Source organism: Lycorma delicatula, chromosome 12 (assembly GCF_047948215.1).
Source record: "Lycorma delicatula isolate Av1 chromosome 12, ASM4794821v1, whole genome shotgun sequence".
NCBI lineage: Eukaryota > Metazoa > Arthropoda > Insecta > Hemiptera > Fulgoridae > Lycorma > Lycorma delicatula.
The window spans coordinates 24,501,513-24,527,767 of NC_134466.1; the positions used below are offsets into that span (position 1 = coordinate 24,501,513).

A 26,255-nucleotide genomic window follows, 5' to 3' on the forward strand; every position below is an offset into this window, starting at 1 on the left:
ATATTGCAATTAGTTTTCCAATTATAATAAATAAACATAATTCAATTAAGAATTATTAATATTGATGGAAAAACTTATACTTTTCTTGTCTTATTGAAAAAACTCAAAATATTTTTATTTATTTTTTTTTGTAATCCTTTGGGTCAGGGGCAGTGTAAACAACAATTAACGTTTTGAATCATATTTGGTGCCTATAAATAGCGGATGGAGGTTACACCAACAGGCAAATTATTATTGTTCACAAAATACATGTTTCTGTAATAAATTCTATTGAAAATTGTTGACATTAAAATATAATTAACGCCATAATTTTCTGTCAGGCTTTAACTTAGTTCTTTTTTTTTTTTTTGTAATTGTATGTTTTATTTGTATATTTTCCAGACAGAAGTGATGTACCAACAAAGCTTAAAATAACATGGTATATAAAGAATTTGAATAATTAGTAAATGTTGTAAAAAAAATTAAGAAAAAAGTTAAGGTTAGAACACTTATTATTAATTGTGTAGGTGAAATTCACTAAGATGTTTAAAAAATTTCCAAAAGAATTTGTAGTTTTCCTTGTGATGGAAAGAGGATACTTATAGGAGGATTGCTCGGAAAGATTATAGATTGCGTCGGGCCATGAAATGTACATGGTGTACTGAGGTATCTTTGAAAGCATGACTACTTGCGCAGCGCCCGTTTGGGTGCATAGGTTGGATATGAATAGAGCAAAATTTAAGGAGTGTCTTCGCAGTGCCTTAATTGTATGCACTGGTGTTTTTAAAACAACCTCCAATGAGGCTAACACCGTATTCGGAAAGGCTTTCCCAATCGAGGTGAAAGTTTGGGCAGCCATGTATGGGGAAATTGCGAAGAGGTCGGGAAGCCGAGGTATTTGGGATGCGTTTTCGAGCCGGGCCGAGTACCAGAGTGGAATGGAACAGCAATCACAATGCATTGGATATAAATTTCATTGAGTTGCCCATCTCCCACCTGTGGAAGAGGCTGCAGAGCCTGTCAATGGATGCGTGGCAGTTGGAATGGCACACCACGACTAAGGGAAGATCCTTGTATAATTTTATATAGGACCTGGGGGGAATGGTATGCCTCAATCTCATTTTTAGGGGCAACGGGTGTTCACAAACCATGTTAATTTAAACCAATATCTATTTCGGTTCCGCCTGGCAGCCGATGACCTGTGTGTTTGCAGGGAGGTCCAGTCAAATGAACACCTGATGTTTGACTGCCCTGCTCTTGGGCGGGGGGGCTCTTGGGCTGCGAGTCAATGTGGCAAGAGCCGCATTGTCAGTCCGTGTGGGAGTTCCTTGATGCGGTTCCTTTGTTCAACCAACATCAGTAGTTTACCTAAGGGGAAAAGACTCCTTCCGCACTGTTGTGGGAAGCTAACCTAAAGATATATATGGCTGACCGCCAGCCTATTAAGGCTCCAAAGATCCAATATGGTGGACAGATACTTGCTGGCATTCAGCGACCTAGGTGTGGCAGCAAATTACTGTCCAGACAAAATGAATTTTAATTTATGAATGTCATATATATTTTTAGTTAGTTGACAGGATGCGCCTACCCATTTTAGAAAATATATGACAAGTTAGCAGTTGGGACATAGCTGGTGGTGTATGGCACTGTGCTTAGTATGTTCACACTGCTCTATGAACACAGAGCTTAGTAAGCTCTAGGATCTATTTAGGATATTGGTCGCGAAACTGTTTCAAGGCTCAGTAGTCATTTGTAGCACAAACATTTGGTCGTATGCTTTAGGGCAACCAAAAGGGTGGATGGGGGGGGGAATGCCAAGCAAACCAATACTACTTAACTAAAAAGTCAAATATTTACACAACTCATACTGCCAATGTCGATACAACTTAGATTGCCAATGCCTTATATTACAGTTAATATAATCTTAAATTCACAACAAATATTGGGTCACAGATCACTGTTCATTGTTCAGCGATCATATCTTGTTCATTTCATTTGTTCATTGTTCATTCTTGTTGATCATTGTTCATTGTACCATCATATTCATCATTAATAATATAAACATTTTCAAAATGGATTGCAGATCGTGTTAAAATAATTAGGAACACTTCATGTAATATGTCAATAAATCAGTACTGCAGTCCACACACAAATTATTGAACTGTCCTTTATTATATATATATATATATCAAATGGGGTTTAGGAAATACTTGTAAGATTACATGATAAAATATGATTTGTGGACTTCAAAAAGCGGCAAGAGAGCACATAAAATAGATTTAAAAACTCATATTGCTAATGTCTACTATTGCTAACACTTGACCTCTTTCAATGAGTACCGATTTGATCACAGACATTGTTCAGCAGTCGCCAACCATCATCTTCTACCAAAGTTGATTGTAAATCTTAAAATAACTAGTTAACTATGTAATATATTAGTAGTATACGAAGTGTTCCAGGACATACAGCCGAACTGATCCAGGACAGCAAAATGTCCATACTGACCCAAGTTTTTACATGTCTGGAGGTAAAACACATTTAATAAAAAAAAAAAAGTTGAATCAATTTTTAAGAAGTTTTATTAATTAAAATCAGTTTGTGCACATTTATTTTTAGGTCTGTTGTGTTAAGCGTATCAAATTAGAAAAGATCACTGGATTAAAATATTAATTGGAAGTGATGTTCAGGTTTGTTATTGTTACAGATCTCAGAAATCCTGTCTGACGCCCTTATTGGACTTTTTTTGTAAAGGAAGTTGATATCTTGTTCTAAGATTCACTAGAGTCAACATATGAACTTCCCCCTGCATAATGTTTGAGTTTTTAAGGCAGATCATATTTTGGAAAAACTTAGTTTTATCAATGCAATTCCTGATTTTTGTAAATTAATGGAGCAGGAGGGAGAGACTTGTTGGAGCAAGAAGGGCTTTGAATCTGTCTCTTGCCTGTATTCTAGTTTTATTTTCCTGAAGTAAACAGTCTCAAAAAAATTGAGAATAAATTTATCCTTTAAATAGATTTACATTAAAAAATATACAATATTGCTCAGTAACAAGTCAAGCACTTTTATTACTTGTATTATTGATATCTTATCGATTCAAATTTATTTTGCGCTTAAAAGGGGTGGTCAAAGTGTAGTAAATTATTTGATTTTCTTTTTTTCTAATTCAAATATAAATGTTCAGGTAAAAGCTTGACGTAAGTAGTAGTACCAGATACACAATTATAAGTAAAACAAAATAAAAATCTTTAATTCCCCTCACAAACACACACGCGCACAGCTTTCTTCAGTTATATTTCTCGTGCATACACAATTTACTTTATTTTAAATTTAAAATCTACAGCTGTTTCATTGTCTAAATGAAACAGCTGTAGATTTTTAGCATTGTATTCAGTGGTCTACACTGAATATGATGCTTCCACCTTATGAATTGTAAGTAGGAAAAACAGTAAATTAAATTTAAATTGATTCAGATTACAGGTACTTCTTATACTACCATATAGGTAATTAAAGAGCTTAGATGTTAGAAAAAGAAAAGTTTTTTGAAAGAATGTACAATAAGACCTTGGAACAAAAATATTTCCTGTAAAAGTCTGCCCAGTTTTGAAATAGCTTTCACTCTTGCATTATCAGTTATTTTGTAAAAAACATTAGAACCAGTCTTTTAGTTCTACTTGTACAATAGTTATATGGAAAATTATAATCTGATGAATGTAACTTTTGGTTGATCCCCAGCATTTTAATTAAGAAATACGCTAAAAACCTTTTGCTTATCTGCTGAATTAACTCAGAATAAACAGCAGTTTTCAACTCATAAATTGCAAATTCAATACTCCACCCTCTATATTTTTGCATAAACTAACCAGTTTTTTTTTTTTAAATAGTTTTACTAGCAATTTTGAAAATATAAAATATGCCAATAGTTCCTCCAACACGTTTAAAGAGTGTGATTTATGAAGTACAACAATTTCAGGGCAGAAGGAAGTTTATCCATAGACTATTATCATATATAGCAGATAATATAGGGATTACTGGAACAGAAGTTTCCTTAGCCATAACAGAAAAGATATATTATCAATACCTGGACATTTTACCTGGTTTTAGAGATTTTACACATATATAAATCTCATAACTAATAGGATTTAAGTGGAACTGGAAGAATTAAACATGATAATTTTGCATCATTCACAGCAGTACTGCTGATAACTTCATTAGATACTCAAACAAAGTATTCATGAAAGTATTAGCAATTCCACAGTTGGAAACAGTATTACCATATACACACATTTTTGATAGCAGACATACTAGTCTTCTGATTTACATTTCTCCACTGATTCTTGGCAGGTAAAATTCCCTCATTTTTTAGCTGCCATAATCCACATCCGTCTTTCTTACATTGATCCCCAGTAATGCTATCCATAAAAAAGTATGCAAAGTAGATTTGTTGAAGGATGGTACTGGTAAAAATATTTCTTGTATGATAGAATTTTTTAATACATAAAAGCTAATATCTTTTCACTTTGTATGTGCAAATGATAATTTGTCATCTACCATCAACCCGAAGTATTTAATAAAATTCACCTGAGATGATTGATCAGTTGGATTTTAATTGAATATGAGCAAAATCACCATTATGGTATATTAATTGAGCTAATAAGTTGGAAGCAGACGATAAAAATTAAATATTGGATTTTTAAACCCAATTTAAATGTTTTAAAGGATTAAGAGCTAACATATTGATGTAAAACTGTAAGCCTAAATTTACAATCCATAAAGACTTTTACATGAATGTACTAGAGCAGTATCATCTACAAAAGTTGTAGCTTTACCATAAAATTTATGCAAAAATAGGTCATTAATAAAGACAACAAATATAACACGTCCAAGAACAATATTCATTAAAAATCAGGAATGTTAACATTTACACATTGTATTTTTAATAGTAGGCATAAACAATATACTGGTTTATAATGTTACATTGATTCTTAGCAAGTAATTCCCTCATATTTTTAAAATGTTGAATTTTAGCTGCCATAATCTACACATTATCTTTTTGTGGCCCTGAGAATAGTTTTTAGATATGTTTTATAAAAATGATTCACTTTACTATTCATTCTTTCATAAATATTTATGTTCATATTGATCATTAATAAGGTATCGCATGTGCAGTCATAGGAAGAAGGGAAGGTGAAGCTCTTCAAGGCCTTTAAAAGTAAGTCTTATTTTGCTTATTCCAACCATAAACACTGAGAATTTAAAAAATAAAACTAAATACATCCCAAAAGAATAACATCTGTATCCAGAGAAACTCTCAATCTATTGTCATATAAGTAAAACTCTCCACAACGGATGCAAACACAAATAACCCCAGTAGCTATAGAAAAATCATACACACAAAAATATGTATATTCGTCTTATTCTATATAAAGAACCCTCATCAACTGACTTCACGTATATATCAAAGATAATATAGTCTTTAATCTTCCAGTTGCTTACCACTGACAAAAAAAATTATAATTAGGTTATTCTGATTCATTAAGAAGCTATTGTTTACATCATTAACATTCTTCCGTAGCAATGAACTACCAACCTATTATCATAGCAAAATTTAAAAATTCATATATCTAACTGGTAAAAACGATTGGCATAATTATGATCCACAAACATAATTTTTTCACACAACATCCATAGATACCACTCATATCCCCATTATCAATCAAGTACAGACAAAACAACTCTCAAACTCACATTCATACACTGTAATATCATAACATGCATTTATATAACCAAAAAGAAAAAAAAAATCATCTACCCAGAGAAAGACGCTACCCCTATGAAGTTCCTAAACAAATCGTAGGTTAATCTTTCATTAATTACTGGTGGTAAAAAACATCAAAGTAAAAATTTGTAAATTAAAATAGTGTAGAAACATTTTTCTGAATTCAGTAAGTAATGTAATTCAAATTTAAATTATGTAATTCAGTAATCAACTGTTTCTACATAATGCACAAGTAGAAATGGAATTGAAAAACAACAAATAGGTGTAATAATAATAGTGTAAAGAAAACTCAGCCCCCCCCCTCTTAAGAGTATTAATCCGCTACATTTATGTCATATCTAATTATCATTAACAGTATGTATTTAATTTATTACATATGTATTTCAGTGCATAGCTTTAAGGATTTAAGTCTGAAGATGATTTTAACATTAGCTACAGATGCACTATCACTTATTTATGGGAACATAAATTTTACCATTGTGGAACACTACTTTTTTCTATAGATTTAGCTGGCCACCTTGAAGCTCTTCCAATTTTCAGGAGACAGATTCATTAATGTAAACAAGATTATACTGATTCTCCCAACCTTTGTCTGAAAGTTTAACAATTTTACTTCTTTTTTTTACATTTTAGGAACTCAAAAAACATTGACTACAACTGGAGGTAATCTGTGAATGTTAGAATTTCTTTAAAAACTAATGTGGTGTTAATTTAACTGAAACCCAGTTACAGATGATATTCTATTCAAATTATCAAAAATATGCTCAAGTTTCCTCAAAGGGTATCCAGATTATATCTTTACTATTCTTTCTCAAATACTGGTTTATATTATTATTTTTAGTATTAAATCTTTTTGTCCAATTTTTTAAATTTTCATTTATTTACAACAGTTTATTAGAAAAAAAAATTTTTTTTTTTCTAATAGTATCATTTCAGGAAGTATCATTTCATAAATATTATCAATTGATTTAATTATAATCAATTCTTGTTTCAGTTTTACAGCTTCCTTTTCAATGTTATCAAATTTTCTTAAAATCAAATCCAATTTATTTTCAAGTGATAAACTCTGTTTTAATCTGCTTTTCCACCATTCTTTTTTATCTTTAACCTAATCTCGTTCTTGATGTCTTTTCAAGTTTCTTAATTATTATTTCTGTTAACAATTTTACCAAATAAAAATCTAATTTTCAATAAATACTACCAGTGTTAACACAGGTAAGGTTATAGATGTTGAAATACTTAGAAAATACTGCCGGGTGAGTGAACATTTAAAAAAAATAATAAAGAAAAACTGGAAAAACATTAGGAAAGTACTACTTGTAGGATGAACTAGAGTGGAGATAGTGGCAGAAAGTTGCTGTTGCAGAGGCTACATTTGATGATCTGTGAGAAATAATAATAGGTATGCAAAGTGGGTGATGGTAATAGCAATTGCAAAGCCTTAATTTAGGTACTCAAAAGAAAGCTCTTATGTTGATGATGTAACTATTGAAAAGCAAAAAAAAATTTTGTTTAAAGTTATTTAAATATAAAAAAGTCAGTAAACAGTGAAAGTTATGGTAAATAACTTTATTTACCTTTTTTAATCAAAAAGGTATCTTAAATACTTATTATGAAAAGCATACCTAAAGTTTGCATAATTTACATTATGATATAGCCTATAAAATCTAAAAAGTTTTAGTGATGGGTTGATCTCAGAATCAAATACCCAGTTTAAGGGGTTTGTGATAAAAATGATTCTCTTACAGTCAGGTTTTATTTTTGGTTGTACAAGCTAAGCGATACCAAAGATGAAATTTGGTAGGTAAAGGGTATGCATTTCCTACCCAATCTACTCCTGGTTATTCTTTTGCACTACCTACCTCCTTTAAGAGGTTAGAACTGTGGAAATTGTATTATACACAAATATATTTGTGGGCGATACAATCTGCAAGAAGATACATCCATTGTGGTATCCTTAAATAGCCAGCAGGCCAGCTGCTAATTTATTGGTACTATATGGTAACATTGTTTTCATACTAGAAGTTGCATAATAAGCCAAAAATTGGCTTAGGTGCAATCTGGGGAAAGTTAAAATTACTTTAATTTTATAATTACATTTTTGTAGTGGCTAGTCATTAAAATTTATTAATCATAAGTAGTATTCGCCTTCATTAATAGTGTATTCCAAGTGAGATCATTTGAATGTTGCAGTTAGTAATTCCAGATATTTCAATAATAGAATTATTTTTTCATTCGAGAGATCAGTCCATCTACCTCAACTGGAAACTTAAGCATGCTGAAGTCATTAATCAAGTAGAATGTCGTAATGCTTGCTCATCCGTTTGGGATGTGTACTTTTAACATTTTGGACAAGATAGCCCATTTAATGCAGTAATTATCATTCTCGTTTTTAACGTTTATCACAGCGTGCTTATTTTAAATAACCTCTGACAGGTCTATTAAAGTTGAGTCGTGTAATGAAAAGTATTTATTTAAAAGTACAAACAGATAACCAGTCGCCAGTAGATAACTTTAAATATGCTTCCTGTAATTCGGAAATATCTCTTATTTAACAAATTTTTGAACGCCTTATCCAGTTCGTTGTGACTGCAGTTATCTATTCCGTTTTAAAATGTGTCTTACGTTTCGTATGTACACATTCTAAAAACAGGTTGAACAAGAGATTTCTCGTTATCCAACAACTCGAATAATAGCTTTATGATGGCTGTTTTAACAAGTACATATACTTAATTCCATCAACCTTTTCGGTATAATATGTTACATTACTGTGGAACACGTTTTCAACTAAAGTAAACCACGATGATCCACATATTTTCAGTCTTGAACGTTTGGTTTACGACTTTGTGTTGCTCCCAGTCGAGCCCGCACCGTTTTTCATCTCGTCCGACAAATGTTTCGGTAGATTTGAATCTAAAATTCGAATGCGTTTGAAATCTATAATTTTCAAATCACAACAATATTAGCCCTTAAATGCATAGTGATGCTGATGCTTATGTACATCGAATCAGTTTAAATCGAATATTTCTTTCAGTTCATTGTTTTTTATTTCCTTGTACCAAGGAAAGGAAGTATTTGATGGGGAAAGTTTTCAGTTTCCAGATTTCAACGGAAATATCCACTTTGACTATCCCTGATTCAATTTTGATTAGTTTTGGCGTGACGCCTGCACGTACGTAAGTATCTCGAGTAACTCAAAGACGATTAGCCGAAGGATATTTAAATTTTGGATTTAGGACTGTTTTAATATATAGTTATGTTCCTCCCCTTTCATTGCAATCGACTCGACCAAAACTGTCCAAAAAAGCCCATAATCCAAAAGAAAATGTTGACTTTTTCTTAACTGGCTCATTGAGAGGTTTTCAACGATATATCATAAGTGGTACTTATTTTCATTGGTTCGAAAAATAAAGTTTTAATTAAAGAAATATTTGTATCTTAGGAGTAGGCATCACCTTTTTTTATTTAAATATATTGACTTATTCAAAATTATTAACCTCTCGTTGTAAAAGGATTTTTTACAACGAATAATAATTCAATGATAACAAAAAGATAATGTGAAAAAATATCAGAAGTTTTTAATGAAAAAAAATTTTATGTACTTTTCATTTTTTTTTAAATGTGTAAATGTAATTTAATAGGCGTACAAGGGACTCGTGTGTCCACATCAAATTGTTTCTATTCGGCGTTATTAAGCTAATGTGCGCGGAAATAATGTACTGTAATTTTGTTTTGCAGCTAATTGATTTCACATTTAAAAAGCAAAGAAACAGTAGTCCCTTTTTCATTTAATCATAATGGGTAAAGACATCCTAATTGAATAGTCTTGCATTTTGCACTTACATAAAAATAATTGTACAAGAAATTCTGATATCTAAAAAATGTTATACATCATTTAAACAACTTTCGGCATTCTACTTCCAAAAATTGTAATATTGTGTAACAGACAAACTGTACGTAGTAAATATTAATCATTATGCAGTAACTAATGCAATGTACTTAATGTTTTGTAAAAGCGAGGTTAAACATTTTAACAATGTTTTGTTAAAGCGAGGTTATCCTCTTAACATCCAGGATAGACCTATTTTTTTCTGTTACGCCTCTGGAACCACCATTAGGTATTAAATTTCAGAGGATGATTGTAGATGAAGTGTACTCTTGTACAGTCTCAAGTTGACCATTCCGGAGAAGTGTGGTTAATTAAAACCCTACCAAAGCACACAGATATCCACGATTTAGTACTTAGATCCTTATAAAACTACCTTTATTAGGATTTGAACCTTAGAACTCTTGATAGGTTAGACCTATCTGGAAAAACCAAAGTATTTGAGGCACTGACCGACATTGATTTTCCTGGTAGCTCATCCTTATCTAATTTTAATGATTTACATACCTTATCAAGTCTTTTCATACTTTTTTTATGTACCACTTAGTGTACAATTAAATCAAATAAACTTTATATTTTCTGTCCCAACATTGCATAAATTATTAAGTGTATTAATTATGATGTTGATTGTTAAACTAGAAAATACTAGATCATATTGGGATGTTAATATAGGTAACCAATTAATGGAAATGGTGGGTGTAAATAAGTTTTGAAAAAATGTGAAGGTACTTCACTGACAACACAAAAATGGAACCAAGAGATCACGATAGTCATGACAGGCTTTTCTGTTTGAGACCTGTTATTGAATTTTTATATAAAGATTTTAGAAGTGCACCTATGGGACCAAAATTACTATTGATGAACAAATATATGCCATGAATGTTACACACTAATGAAGAACAACTGTATGAAACACCTTAAGTGGGGTTTTAAAATATTTGTACTAAGTGGAACCTCTGGATTCATATATAATTTTGAATCTATTGTGGTCAAGAAGATAGCTAGATGTTACCTGATGAATCCAGTTTAAGCATTTGTGCCAATTTTGTAGTAAGATTAACTAGAAGCATTCCAATTTGAAAACTTTAAAAAATGTGTTTTGATAACCATTATACTATGCTTCCTTTCAGTTTATCCAGAAAATGGTAGATATATGTTATTGGTAAGATCAGATTCCATGAAAGAACAAATTCAAAAGAACAGATTTCTTGGATTGAAATTTCATCCCAAAAAAGAAATGAAAAAATCACCTAAAGGTGCATTTTTGAAAATGTAGCATAGTTTGAATTATTTTTTTATATGTAGGTATATATTAGTAGTTTTACCATAAATAATATTAATGCTGATATACTTGCCTCTAAATTTTTAAGAATTTTTGAAAACTAATTTTTTTTTAAATTCAAATTTTGGCTTCAAATAACATCTGATGGGCTGGTGATAAAAATCCCATATTTTTACAACTTGCAGTGTTTTTGTAGATGTTTATGGAAAATAAAAAAATTTCTTGTCTATTTTACTAAAAAAAGTTATAACCTCTTAATAAAAACCTGTTAAAAGCGATACCATTTTGACTTGCTAAATAAGGGGGGTCTTCTTTGCACTTTACATATTTTATATTTAGCCCCTATGTTGTTGAAGTTGATGCTTTCAATATTTTTAAAATAGTTCTTTTTAAAATTATTAATGATAGGATGAAGAAATTAGTAACTTAACCAATACCAGTAACATAACAATTTTGATTCAAACGTGCTTGTAAAACTTACCCAAACTGAGATTTCAATGAGTAGTCATCTTTTTTCAAGAATTCATTTTTATCTTCATGTTAGTTTATTTTTGTAAACACTATAGAAGAAAAAATAAATTGTAGCAGAATTTTAATTATTTTTCAATTAAATATCCAGATTTTATAGCAATGAAAGTTTATTATTTACTGTGGTTAACCAACAGCTGTGATATCTCTTCTGATAATTCTCTTAAACTTGTGTGAGAACCACCCATCACTGTAGTTAGTTCAAGTGATGTCAACTTCCTCAGGAGTTTGCAGATCAGTACCCAAACTTTGTCTTCTTGAGATTTTTGAAGTGATGATGATGATGGTCCAGCTGGGTGGAAAAAATTAACCTGCACATTGTCATTTTCGAGGCTAATATCTACCACTTCTCCTACCCACCACTGATCGTCATACACATAAGCAATAGAGTCTTTTTCTTTAAGTGAAAGTGGTACAATACTTGACACAGGATGGTCTTCATATTCCTTGGAATCTGAAGTAAAGTAACATCTTACAATGCCTTATGACACAGGAACATACTTTTGGTAGTATCTAGTACCAACAACTCCTTCACAGCAGTCAAAACAATTTTTTAGAGTTTCTGAATCTTAGTTATCTCATCTGATTTAATCAAAAAATACTTTGTTTCTCAGCTTGTGATTACAAAATGAATACATTTAATCAATGTGGCCTTTGCCACCTCTTTTTGTTGTTCCTTCCACACCATTCCAGGTATTTTTCCCATGGGATAGTACAAAGAAGTGCCATTTGATTTCAAGTCAAATGGCACTTTGACTTGCACTGTGACTACTGACTTGAAGCACCATCAATAAAATAGATGAGTTTTTTAATGTTCTGATGTACTTCCTTGATATGGTCTGTTAAAAGTTTTTGAAAGCAATAAAATGTTAGTGCATCATGCTTCAAGTGATAACTTAAAATACTAACACTTTTGTGTTTTAATACATTATTTTCCTTGAAATAGAACACAAAAGGATGAACTGTGGCTTGGCTGTTGACCCAGTGGAAGCTTTGTATCTCATCCTGAACAAGAAATGAAAGGTTTTCTGTGAAGTCTGCCGACACCAAACATTTTTCTTCATTTAGTTATGATTTTTTTTTTTTGAAAAATTGAGCTTGAGATTTTGACATGAAATGGTTTTCAGCTTTTCCAATTTTTCCACTAATGATTTGAAAAACTCATCTTTGGCCTGAAGAACAGTAATCATCTCTGCCGTATCAGCTGTTACCAACTGTTTGTACATTATTTTATCTGGCAACACATCATACTCTTCGGAAAAGTTGAGCATGTCAAACACTGCCTGCTTACCTGGACATTTGGTCCACACATTTATCATACAGCTGTAGTTATCCTTGTCACAAACAAAGATGTCTATTAAGTCCTTGTAATCAAAATTAAGTTTGGGACCATCAGTCATGAGTTTGATGTTCTGGTGACAGACACAAACTGTATGAGTCCCAGATGAACCAGCCAAGATATATCATTTTGGACAGAGTTTGCAGCACATTTATCTTCCAATTTTTTCCTCATGGTTTTCACTTTTAAAGGAGACGTACAATTCATTTAAGTTTATCAGAACAAGGCACTTTTACTTATGTGCTTTGACACCATCACACGTGCTAACACAGTCCTTTTTATTAGGGCACAGCTGCCTGCTATTTTGTCATCTTCATAAAATAATAATTTTTTTAATTGTGTTGATACTAATAACTGTTTTATATCTTTTACCTAACTCCAGTAGAATGCTGTGTTCATTAACTAATTCTCTAGTAAGTCTAACCAAACACTCAGATATATTGAACTCTAATATTATTTTAGATCTGGTCCAAGATTAGGAAAGTAAACTGATAACACTGGTCAGCATGATTTTTGTCTCACGAATACCAGTAGGTATACTTAATGCAGTTTTTTATACTATTTTCAAATATGTATTCGGAATTTCTCCATCACCCACAGATTTTTTATTTAATTTTTTAAAAATATTTTAAAACATTTACTCATCTATTGTCCAGTAAAAGCTCCTAAAGTATTACTCAAAAGGTAATGTTGCTACTGTTGTGTAGGTTCATACATGTATAGACATGGACATATATTCATCAGAACGATGCAAGTTGTGAGATAGTAGTGAACCATTAAACACGTCATTATGAATGCTTTGTGTGTCTGAATTATTGTGTATTACATATTTACAACTTTATTTCTTTTAATTAGTTGTTAGTTACAAAATGCTAGAGTTTGTTTAAATCATCATAACAATTTTTGTTATGTATCTGGTGAAGTGACGCTCAAGTCTCAAAGGCAAAACCTTACTCCATTAGTAAAAAAGTGTTATGAACTTTATTTTGGGTGTAAAGTTTGGGACTATGATGGGGGAAACCCAAAGATCACTCTTCTGACTGTTATTTCTGCTTAACAAACATTAAAGGGAATACATCAAAATCAAAACATACAGTGGTGTACCCTAACTTGCAATTGCAATGAGACCAGTTCAACACTGCGAACAATTGCCTGTAGCAAAGCCTCCTAAATATGTGACATTAGATGAAGAAAGCTCAGAGTCTGATCACAGGAAGAAAGAGAAACAAATTCTGGTGACACAATTTTTGAACAAAGCAGTTCATCGGAGCCTCATTTACTGACTTGAGTAAATCTTAACGATCTCATACAAAATTTAAAGTTATCCAAAAAGCAGTCTGAAATGCTTGCTTCCTGGCTAAAAGGAAGCCGGGATTCACATTCATATAGTTCTTTGTTCTGCTTAGAAAAAATACTTTTAAACATTTAACACAAAGATACTTTCCGGGAACTAAATTTAAATTTGGAAAAATGTGTTCTTTAAGAATTTGCTCTAATGTTATATGCCTTTTTAAGTTTTTCTTAACTGTTTTTTTTTTTTTTGACAAAAACCTTTTTTCATGATATTTATAAACACTAGTGACATCTGAATTAACATATAAAAAGTTGTTTTTCATCACTAAATTCACAAATTTTAATGAATTCTTTTGGCGCTGTTCCACACAATGTTTGATGACACTCTTCACTTACATAAATTCCTATGGAACATTATTCTTTCATTGTTTTGTGTGAAATTACTTGAAAATAATGTAAAGATTTAACTGATTTTAAGATTTGCAAGTATAATATTACTAATTAAAACTTATTTATTTAATAAACAACACTTCCAAACACAGGATGAAATTTGAGACATTCTGTAAAGATGTGAACAGATCATTGACTAATGTCAGACTGACCAGTCTGTAAGTGCAAAACTAAATGATGCAACAAGCATAAATGAACATGCTGCAACATGAATTTTTCTGAGTACTGGAAATGACTTCAAGCGCCTGTTATAACACGGACACTGCAGTTGAATGGTTCAAACAAGTCTATTTCGATTATAGTAAGAAGTTTAAAAATATTAAAATGCCAAGAAGACAAGAAACTCCCTTGGAGCACTTATTCGATGATTCAAATGGTATCGCTTTTAACAGGTTTTCATGATTTTTGAGAGGTTGTAACTTATTTATTAGTACAGTACACAAGAAACCTTTTTATTTTCCATAAAAATCTACAAAAACACTGCAAGTTTTGCAAATTAGGGATTTTTATCACCAGTGATGTGCAAGGGATTGGATACAATCAAACAAAATACTACTTTCAGGTGAGCTTATATTCTCTGAAGTGAAGGAATATGTATCATTTTCGTACTCTTATTTTCTGATTAAAAAAAATTTTAATATCTTCGCACCAACTGAGTTACACAAAATAAACTTAAAATAGGACTACCAGTGAAACTTCATATAAAAAAAACTTTTAAATAATTGTCAACATCAGTATTCAGTAAAGAGCAATCCTTTAACAAATATGAAAAATATAATTTGAGAAATTAAAAATCTCTTCTTTTTTTAATTTGATTTATAATATTAGTTCTTCACATCTATAGATTTTATTAAGATTCATTTTTCAAAATTCCAAAATGTTGTAATTCCAAATACATAATATTAATATTAGTTTCGTAGAAATGTCTGTCTTGATATACTGTGAAAATATAAGGGCACCTATCCAAGGTTATTTAAATTGATAACAATGCATTCCAGAAAGGATTTTACATTTTCAAGGATTCAAGAGAGATTCAAGGGATCAATGAAATACTGTTTCAATTCCTCATCAGATCAGAATATAGTTGGAATTTCAGGAAACTGGGTTTCTGAATTGCATGAAGAAATTTACCACTTCACTTCTCATTTTTCCAGGTATACCTGTGATGAGAAGCTTGTTGTTTTTAAAATCACTATACCATATTTTTTTAATGAGTGCATCACGTCTTGCTCGATATAAATCATCAGAGTTTTAAATTCAGACAAGAGTAACTTTTAAATGCTATTGGTAGGATGGGAAATACATGTTCTCAGTACTTAACTGAACTTGGAATTTACACTAATAAAATAAATCTTTTCTAATTTATTTATTTAATATTTCTATTTTACATAATTTTTAAGTTATTATACATATTAATGAATAGGATATAAATATACACATTTTAGAGAAAGCCCGTAAACAAATAATTCCTTATTAGAGAATTTCAGACTTAATTTAAATTTTTCATTTCTATGTTTGTCAAATGCTTTTACAACCTTAAAAAAGAGTTATCCATTTAACTATTGGGATTATTAAAATACTTCACTATTAAATCTTTATTAGCTAATATTTAAGTTTCTTCTTTAATTTTTATTATTCCGAACGAGTAACATCAAGTTACAATATGAATATGACACCTGTAATACCTGAAATAAAGTTAAAATTATTAAATAAATAAATTAAAAATCCTACCTTGATTGTAATTAATGTATAAATGAAATCCATTGAGCTTATATTCATGTAATATATTTTACAGACCTTGACAATTTCGTTTTTACGTAAAACCTCTTAAATTGTTTTTAAACTATTTGCTTACAACTTATAACTACATAAGAAGGTATTATCATAAATTGTATATTTTTCTAGCTGATTAATTCATCACATATTGTCAAACAAACTTTCAGCATGATTAGGAAAAAACTACCATTTACCAGTTGTTAGAAAATATTTTAAATTCTGTAGTTAGCGAAAAGATTATAATTTTTCAATTTTTTGCCATCTCAGTACAGCATTCAATTTAGTTCTGTATTTTTTATTGCTGAAAACTTAGTAGTTATCTTATTAGAGGTACTGCTTACATTTGGTTAAAATTATACCTTACTAATTATAAACAGGTAGTGAAATTTGATATATCTCTTGATAAGAAAACACATGTAAAAAGTACATTGTCACTTCAAGATGTCTAACGTAAAGGGAAGCATCCTCGGTCGCTCTTCATATTATATATTAATGATCTTCCTCAAAATCTTGAACTAATCATTGTTACAGTCATCATAAATGATACAACTTTATTTATAAACGGTTATTCAAAAAGAATTGAAAATTCTAGGAGTTAAAATTATTCTTTGGATAGATTGTAACTAATTAACTGGTTAAAACAGTTGCATTTTGGATAAAACAGTTGCATTTTGATTCTCAGTCAGATGTTACATTGCAGATTGTATGAAGAGAATTTCCATTAATGATAAGAATAATATTTCTATTTCCTGCAAATCAATATATGTGGTTGTTTTATTAAGTGACAAATTCTCTTGGAATGATGAAATTGATTTCATTTGTGACAATATCAAATACTACTTTGTTTTTTAAGTCCCTTAGTAAAATTCTAATATTATCAGCTTTATTAAAATATTTATTAGGCTTATTTACAGTCCTGTCTAAAGTATAATGTCATCACTTGACGCTCCCTCAAAGTCAGAGGAAATCTTTAAGATTAAAAAATAAGGCTGTCTGATCAATGTTTGGCACCATAAATATAAATTATGTAGACTAATATTTAGAAAATTAAAAATGTTATCCTTCTTTTTGTGGTAATGAAAGAGCAATCTTTTATAAACAGAAAAGTTTATTATTTTTAAAAAAGATCAATACACACATCTCTACCGAATGAGATAAAAGAAGCCATTTCTTTTGTAAATTAATACAATGCTTTAATGTTCTTATTAACGTGTATATGTTTTTATTTTTTAATAAAATACCAAACAATTTTTAAAAAATCTTATCACAAATCTATTTAAAATATAATTAAAAAAAATAGTTTACATAAATTATTAATCTGTCAATGAATTTTAATTAAACTAATCAAACATTTTTTTAAGCTCTTGAATTTTCTGTATCCCATTCAATGTATGAGGGTGGTCCAGAAAGTAACTTATTTGTGCCTAGCATGGAGATGGGTTGGGGTAGAGCCACTATCTTGGTGTCGGAGAATGTTTCTACACTCAGTACGCATCAAGCTGTCGTGTGTGGATTGTGATTTTTCTACTTTGTTTGTTGTGAATTATTGAAATGTGCATTTCAATAGGAAATCCCGGGAGTTGTGAGGTGCAGTGATTAGGTTTTTACTGGCAAAAAACCTCAAACAAACTGAAATTCATTGACGACTTTGTGAGGTGTATGGAGATGGAATAAAGAGTAAAGGTTGAGTGAGGCAGTGGTGCATTCAGTTTAAAAATGGCTGCACCAGTGTTCATGATGAGGACTGCAGTGGTCAAACTCTCACTTCATTTCCCCCAAATTTCACAAAGTTTACTGCATGAAATTTTATCGGGAAAGCTTGGTTTTCACAAGTTTTGTGCAAGATGGGTGGAAAAAATCTAAGGTGGCAGATTTCTGCAGAGACGGAATTGAAAAGTTTGTGCATCGTTATGATAAGTGTCTCAATTTAAATGGTGACTATGTAGAATAAGATTGTCCCGTTCAAATGTATATAATAAATTTTTTTTTTTATTTGGTTGGTTTTTTATTTCAAAATTTAAGTTATTTTCTGGATAGCCCTCGTTTATATAAACATGTGATTGAATAATTTTCAGTGATATCTAATGAACTGTGAATTATTTTATAGTTAATTTTGTAATTACTATCTTCATGTAAATTACATGAAGAAAAAAGAATTTCATTATAAGGTAAAGAATAATATTGTATTCTGTGATGCTACTCTGATCAAGATTTTACCATGATTTTCTTTTATCCATCCATGTAAATGCTAGAGCAGTTTTTTTTTTTAATTCATGAAGTATCATATCTACCCATCCCTGACTTGATGTATATAATGTATGTACTGATTAGAATAAAAGATCTATTTTATGTTAGTATGGAAATATATGAAATACACGTTAGTATGCAGGTATGGAAATATATGAAATATTTGTAGCATATGAATAATGCTAAGCCTGAGCAAGATTAGAACTCAGAACTTTCTAAATCAGAATTGGTTATTATATGACCAATTATCAATTCATGATGTAATAACATTCTTATACCATGTTTGAACCATAATGGTTTATTCTCCCATGAACATGAACAAACTGCTTTCCATAAATCTTCACTCTACCGTACAATTTAAGGTTCAAAAAGTCAAAATTAAAATAATTTTAATTCTTTTCTAATGATATGTAATTAATTGAAATTAAAAACAGATGACCTTAACATTAATACAATAAAATTCAAATCTTAGTTTAATTGTATAAATTTACAGTTTAATTTATTTCTCATTCACATAAGGTTACATTTCAAAAAAAAAAAAATTTCAACAATCTCCTTATTGCAATTTATTACCTTAATTGCAATATAAATATCAAATATATTCTCTTTATAAAAATCAGATTTTATAGTTAATAATTTATTTACAATCGATAACATGATATAAACTGGATCATCAGGAACTCATGCTATCTACAGCATAAGATGAAGTAGCAAAATATAATTTAAGTCAATAATCAGGCATTTCTAGATTACGTAGATGTAATAATGAGAATAGAGCTTTTCTATAATTGATTGATCTGGTATTAAGAAATATTTGCAATAATCATCCAACATTCAAGTATTGCCAAGTTATTAATGATGCAACCAAAATGGATAATCATAAATTATAGGTAGAGGATCACATTATGTAGGTTTGAGAGTAAGAAAGCCTGAAAAATTTGTAAAATCTGGAGGAGAATTCACAAAATATAAACCATGACTATGCTAAATCTTTTCACAGCAATAATAAAGATTTAATTTCATCATTCAAGATGGTAGAAGAATTTGTGAAGGGAGATGTTTTAATGAAATGTAATCTTAGTTTTATAAGCAGAAAGAATCATATTTTGATAGAGACTCCATTAAAATATATTATTTAATGATCCATTGAAGTGAAATGTTCTTTATTATCCTTTTACTCTCTGTTATGCCATTTTCCAGTGGAATCAGATTCATTCTACTTCAAAATACGTGACAGACAGGATGGTCTAAGTGAGAATATTTACATGGTGAAAATATTCCCAATATGGCCAGCTCATATCCCAAATGGTACTTCAATATAATACATCTAGAAATATATGGGGAAATGTATTTTAAGAGTAGACAACTCTCCACAGAACTTTAATCAGCTTTGAGATATCTTATAGGTTTATTGAATCAGTTGACTGAAAGAATTACAAGGGACATTCAATAATTAACGAGACAAATTAATGTAGAGAAAAAACAGTTCATTCAATGACAATGAAACTTTTTGAGGGTCAAGTTGGCAACCTTGGGAACATAATCAACTGTGTGATCTTAATTAATCGTAACATATCCTTTTTTATTGATTTCAGAATGTCAGCTCTGCTTGAAACATGTACGCTGGAAGAGCAACGTTCAGTGACAAGATTTTTGCTATCAGAAGGTGTGAAACCGGCGAAAATTTACTCAAGAATGTTGAAACAGTATGGTTGAAAGTATTTAAACCGCAATGTGTATAAGTGGCTGGAACAATTTAATTCGGGCAAAATAAGTATGACTGATCACCATCGCTCTAGAAGACCAGTTGAAGTATCTACTATTGCAATGCAAAATTGCACAAATGATGTTATTCACAAAGACAAGCAAGTCAAAATTTCTCAGATTGCTAGTTTGTGTAATATTAGTGTTGGATCCGTACATTCAATCATTCATGATGTGCTGAATTACTGCAAAACGTGTTCGAGATGGGTTCCAAGACGGCTGACTCAAGCCCATAAAGACATCTGGATTTGCATTTGTCTTCAGCTCAAAGAATAGTTTGAAGCAGAAGGTAATCACTTTCTAGATCATATAATAACCTTTGATGAAAAGTGGATATACCATTTCGAGCCCAAATCCAAACGGCAAACACTTGTGTGGAAACATCCGGATTCACCCACCAAACAGAAATGTAAAATGTAACTCCACACAATACATTTCCCTACAAGAAAGCGCTTTATTATGCTTCTGTTGCTATTTTTAAGAAATTATTAAATTTTCTTCCAAATTTATTTAAAATGCAGTTAAAAGATTTTATTCTACAAAACCAGTCTTATGATTTTTTTTAAAAATTAAACTAATTATACAATTTTTAAAAAGCTCTGAATCTCCTGTATCCAATTCAACTTTTACATAAATTATGTACACAAATCTAATTAATGCCTACTGAATTGTGAATTATTTAGCGGTTATATTTTATATTTGTTATCTTCATGTATTTACCTTAAGATTATTTTATGTGGCCGTATTTTACATAATTAATATGGGTACTTACATATTAACGCCACCGCAGCTACAGCTTTATTTAAAATACAAAGTAGTCAATCGGATTTTGGTGGAAAATGGGCCGATATAGAGTTTAAGATAGATTCAAAACTGTCTCTTTATTAATTTTAATAAATGGTTATTTATATTTATTTATTTTATAAATATAATTTAACTAAACTTAACCTACGCTCCCTTCGCTCGCTAACCTTGACTAATTAACAGGATTGTTTTGATTATTTAAATAAATAGTTGCAATAATTACTGAATTTATTAAATAAATACTCAAAAAATTACGGTGTTATTTAGTCAAGGTTAGCGAGCGTAGGTTAAGTTTGGTTAAATTATATTTATAAAAAATAAATAAATATAAATAACTATTTATTAAAATTAATAAAGAGACTGTTCATTTTCCACCGAAATCCGATTGACTACTTTGTTTTTATATAAATCTGAAGCTGCGGTGGCGTTAATACGTAAGTACCTTAATAAGTATTTTAATCATATCTATTTTTATCTTATGCTAATTGTATATTCTTTGATGCTACTATGGTCAAAGTTTTATCACGGTTTCTCTTTATCCATTCAGACAAATGCTGGCGAAGTTCCTTTTTTTATCTGGGGAATACCATATCCCTTCCCATCATTAATTATAAAATGTATTACTATGTACTAATTTGTTTTATTTTGCTTGATAAATTAATTCACCACTGACACTTTCTACATGGGAATATGAAAATAGAATTTTTTAGCGTATGAAAAATGCTATGCCTTACCACGACTCAAACCCAGAATACCCAAATGAAAAGTCGAGACATTACCGCTCATGGAGATCAACAAATGAATAGATTATTAGAACCTTGTTTTTTTTTAAGAATATTATGATAAATTAATATTTTCATAATTACAACTAACAGTGAATTAATAAGAATGTTCATTAAGCTGCTGATGATCTTGGCTGCCTGTAAACAGGAGTATAGTTGCTTCACTTAAATGTAAAATGGAGTACATATTTTGTACTTAAGCTTAAGTACAAATATCTAGCAGTTTGCTCTACCTGAATTTTTTCATCATGATTGAGTATAATAAATACTTGTCTGCTGAGTAGCACTGTGAAGTGACGGTATAGTTTCTTAACCAACACCCAAGATTCTTAGCACTTACTATAAATTTCACTTGCTTACAAAAAATAAGTTAGAAGAGTAAAGCAGAAAAGAGGAAAGTTTAATGTGATATATAAATTAAAGTTTTTCCATCAAGTAGTTTGTTATTTATATAACTAATCAGAAGACACACTTTTTTTTCTCCTAGATTAACTATAGCTGAATGTTCTGCAATATTCTTACGTTTTTTATTTATTATTTCAAAAGAAAACTTCTGAAAAATACTTCCTCTCAGTTAGTGGATTCAAGTTCTAATTGTTTTGATTGTTATTCTGAAAAGCCTTTCTTAAAATTCATCCTTAAGAAGTTTATCACAAAATCCTGTTGCCATTCTTTGAAATTTAAAATTATTAATATTGTTTTAATTATTGTCTCGAGTTTTTTGTTTCTTTCTTGTTAATCAAAAGAAAGTACTTGAATGAACAGCATGGTAGTGCCCACCTTTTAAATTCAAAATAATTCTTTTTATAAAAGTAATTTAATATTTTTTAAACTGTAGACATGATCAATAAATTTTTTATACAAAATCAACCCTATTATTTCATTCACAAGGTAAGTTCATAGTTCATGCTGTATGTATCAGCAAAAGAGATCAACCTTAAAGACTTTTCCTTACTTAAATATATTTAGTATTAACCCAACATATTTTAGAGAGATTTTGGAGGAATTAAGCATGTAATTTCCTAAAAATGTAAGAAGGATGCATTTTGTTTAGACAGAGCCACTTTTTCTTCTGGTAACGTAGTTTAATGTACAGCTTATAACAACAATGAACTAAACATTACCTTACCTGTCTTTCACTTGTAACTCAAATAATCAAATTACAATTCAAAATAAGTTCCATTATTAATAAACAGTACTACCTGTAACATAATTTATTGAAAATTTATAGATCAAAGATTTTTTTTAGAAATGTATAGCCAGGAATTGAGAAAATAGCTAAATTTTATATTTATAGCTGTTATATCTGTAAAATTTATTCTTACATTGTTGAATATAAATTGACCCATAACACAAGTCATACTAGCACAGTATGCCACAATATACTTCCCTTTTCCAGCAAATCCATTATTCTGAAAGAAAAAAAAATGATATATGTAACGTGATAATTTCAAAATTATTACTATTGTAATAATTATGTAATAACAACAATTTTTATTACTGAATAACAAGTACAGGTAGTTAATTTATATTTTCAGTTTATATAAAAAATTTGCCTTTTATTTTGTACAACTACAAAAAAAAGGATTAAGAAGAAACAGGAAAATAAGGATTCTTTGTCAAAAACAAAGTTCTGAATGTTTAGATGTTTTTTTTTTTTTTCACCTGACTGAAAACGAATCCAGTTTGCTCTGTATTCGTATTTTTAATACTTATTATTTTGTTCATATGTTTTTATTTTTGGTTAATCGCTGAAGTGTACTTTAAAGGTTTTTTTTTTTGTCTTCAGTCATTTGACTGGTTTGATGCAGCTCTCCAAGACTCCCTATCTAGTGCTAGTTGTTTCATTTCAGTATACCTTCTACATCCTACATCCCTAACAATTTGTTTTACATATTCCAAACGTGGCCTGCCTACACAATTTTTTCCTTCTGAAAAGGTAGAGAATCAAATAAAATCTGTAATGTATAATATTTTTTTATTGTTAGAATTTGCATAGTGGATTGTGCTAGTGTATTAGATATAGGAATTTTCATTGCTGTGAAAACTCACACAAATACTTAGTGAGCTATCTTTGGAAAATTTTTATTTATTGATCGATGAGATTTTTCAATCCATAATGTTACACTTAAAAACTAATGTTCAACATAACATGATTAATTTGAGGAAAAAATATTTTACTCATTAAAACAATTTATTTTTAAAAAAAGTTATAGAAATTTTCATAAAAATGTATGTGCATGTATTGGCCAGTATTTTGATTAATCTCCGAACTGGCTGAAAATAAATGCTTTAAAAGGATATATATAGTACTATAGTGCTAGTACTTAACTAGCATCCTTGTCCTGTACCATACAGGATAAGGATGCCACTGACCAAGTAACTATTACTTCTTGGTCACCCATGCTATATGGTGTGTTTCATGTCGGGAACAATTTTTTTAAATTTTAATCAAATAACTGGAAGGAGTTGCGTCAGTCTTGTTGCTCATACAGAAATAGTGGCAATGACTGTGTTGGTTGAGCCACCATGTCATACACCATTGCACCCCTAAAAACTTGGAATTCATTCAAAGAATACCAAAAATGGTATTTTTATATTTATCCAAAAAATATTTTCAAGCCTAAATATACTAAATCTGCGTTTGGTATAATTGGAAGTGGGAGAAATTTTCAATCATTCAATTTTTTTTATTTTTCTCATACCTTTCAAGGTTAAATTTCAAAAAATCTAGAAATTGGCTTTTAGATATTCACATGAATTTTACACAAACCAAAACTAAAGTTGTCATCTTTATTTGTTACTAAGAAATAAAAAAATTAGTAAATTCATTGTTGTTCCGTTTTAACGCTTTAAACTTATAATTCAAAAAGTCCTTTCTTAGTGTGCTCTTACACTGTAAGAAGAACATGTATACAAATTTTCATCAATTTATCTTGATTAGTTTTTACTGGGTGTTGATTATGAACACTGTTTATATGTATAGTCTTATAAATGTAAAATAATACATTACATATGTATATATATATATATATATCCCTGCTTTGGCCTATTTTTCAATCCCATCGGAAAAGGGGGCATCATGGCACCCATATTTTTTTCATAACTATAGTCTTTTTATGTAACATTGCACCATATTGGACCAAATTATTAAAGTAAATAATTAGTCCAATAAGCTTTTAAACCCTAAAAAGAAATCAGTTGAATGGAATGTATTTAATATAAAATATTTTGTTTAATTTAATTTTGAAGACTGAAAATTCAAATATATTTAATGTTAATGTAGATAACATAGGAAATTTTATTTAAAAAAAAAGAATCCCATTGTCCCAATTTAGAAACTTTAAAAAGTTTTTGAATTTTCTATAAGTTCTGATACTTTATCTGTTTTTCAAGTTGCTGGCTATTATTAAAAATGTTACATGAGGTAGCTGTCGAGCAAGAAGATAAATAGGATTCAGAATTACATTAAATATTTGATTTTTTTATGGCAAATATACTCTAATACAGTATAATTTTGGTGATAAATATGTCATTCAGTCGAGGGAATCAACTGGGACCCAAATCTTTTTCTAAACATTTTGTTTCTCAATTACACTTTTAATACTTCATTATTTTTAAAGTAAGGGGTCAGTTGGAACCAAATTTTTTTACTAAACATTTTGCCTTTTTCACAACTGTACTCTAAATATTGCACAATTAAGTCATTAATATTTAAAAACTCTAAGATAATTTGAGATAAAATAATGAGATAAAAGAGCAAAACCAGGAAGTTTTTTGTAACCCTTGTTGGGTTTTTTTATCGTGAAGATGAGAAAGTGATTTTATAGTATGTGAACAATTATGACAGAATTCAAACCCTGAAATTTACAGGTTAAATGTGACAATGTCATCTCTTTTGTTTTTCTGCAACAAAATTTGTTAAAAGATTTTTACATGTGATACAAAAAGTATAATTAAATAAATTTATAAATTACAATTCAAAGAAAGAAAATAATGTTACATTTTTTGAAATTTGTTATTTTGTTATTAAAAATCACAGCAAAGCACTCTTTGTTTATACATTATTAATTTGTGTCTATTTTATCCCCTAAGCATAAGATTTAATTTCCTGTGAAATTTAATGTACATAATTACATTTTTTCTCAAATGGTTTTATAGCAATAGAAAAATAAGGCAATAAAATTATATTCAAAATGAAAAATTAATTTGTACAACTGGAATAATACATGTTGCTATTTTATTATTACGTTAAAATATTATTAATTCTTTTTTTAAATGTTAAGTGGAAAACACGGTTTGGTCATTAGCCATTAATAAATGGTAACATGGATAAATTAAAAAAA

At 29.8% G+C, this 26,255-nt stretch overlaps 1 long non-coding RNA gene across 9 annotated transcripts in view; it reads left to right on the forward strand.

The window, feature by feature from the left end:
• LOC142332994 (uncharacterized) overlaps window positions 1-26,255 on the forward strand; it is a 92,416-nt gene that overhangs the window by 64,910 nt on the left and 1,251 nt on the right. For 3 of the 9 annotated variants that reach the window (XR_012758477.1, XR_012758482.1, XR_012758479.1), the window contains one exon: window positions 20,155-20,612. The exons of the other annotated variants lie outside the window; for them this stretch is intronic. This is a non-coding gene — a long non-coding RNA (uncharacterized LOC142332994). The remainder of the gene's footprint in view (window positions 1-20,154; window positions 20,613-26,255) is intronic. 9 annotated transcript variants of the gene reach the window in all.